Here is a 1,152-nt window from a genome sequence, read left to right as displayed (position 1 = left end):
ACCAGAGCTCCTGGCGTTGATAGTAGATCCAAGTAAAATGAAATCCCTAACAACTTTAATCTTTTCTCCATTTATCATGATGATGCTTATTGGTCCAGTTGTGAGGATTTGTTTTCTTTATGTTGAGGTGCAATCCATACTAAAGGCTGTAGTCTTTGGTCTTCATCAGTAAGTGCTTCAAGTCATCTTCACTTTCGGCAAGCAAGGTTATGTCGTCTGCATATCACAGGTTGTTAATAAGTCTTCCTCCAATCCTGATGCCATGTTCTTCATACAGTCCAGCTTCTTGGATTATTTGCTCGGTATACAGATTGAATAAGTATGGTGAAAGGATCCAACCCTGTTGCACACCCTTCCTGATTTTAAACCATGCAGTACCCCTTTGTTCTATTTGAACCACTGCCTCTTGGTCTATGTACAGGTTCCTCATGAGCACAGTTAAGTGTTATGGAATTCCTATTCTTTGCAATGTTATACACAATTTGTTGTGATCTACACAGTTGAATACCTTTGCATAGTCAATAAAACACAGGTAAATATCTTTCTGGCATTCTCTGCTTTTAGCCAAGATCCACCTGACATCAGCAATGATGTCCCTTATTCCACACCCTCTTCTGAATCCAGCTTGAATTTCTGGAAGTTCCCTGTCAATATACTGCTGCAACTGTTTTTGAATTATCTTCAGGAAAATTTTACTTGTGTGTGATATTAATGATGTTGTTTGATGATTTCTGCATTCTGTTTTATCGTCTTTCTTTGGAATGGGCACTAATCTGGATCTCTTCTAGGTGGTTGGCCAGGTAGCTGTCTTCCAAATTTCTTGGCATAGATGAGTGAGTGCTTCCAATGTTGCTTCTGTTTGTTGAGACATCTCTTGGTATCCTGTCAATTCCTGGACGCTTTTCTTTCACTAGTGCCTTCAGTGCAGCTTTGACTTCTGTCAGTACTATTGGTTCTTGACCGTATGCTATTTCCTGAAATGACTGAATGTTGACAAATTCTTTTTTTATTTTGTATTTTGACCAGTTCTTTTTGGTACAGTGACTCTTCGTACACCTTCCATCTTCCCTTGATGCTCTCCACATCACTCATTATCTCGCCCAATATTGCAACTTGAGGCTTAAACCAGAACGATGGGAGATTGAGGAAACT

This window comes from Orycteropus afer, unplaced genomic scaffold (genome assembly GCF_000298275.1).
Source record: "Orycteropus afer afer isolate SDZICR_OR568_19922 unplaced genomic scaffold, OryAfe1.0 scaffold00287, whole genome shotgun sequence".
Lineage (NCBI taxonomy): Eukaryota > Metazoa > Chordata > Mammalia > Tubulidentata > Orycteropodidae > Orycteropus > Orycteropus afer.
Note: the sequence above shows the minus strand (reverse complement) of the source record.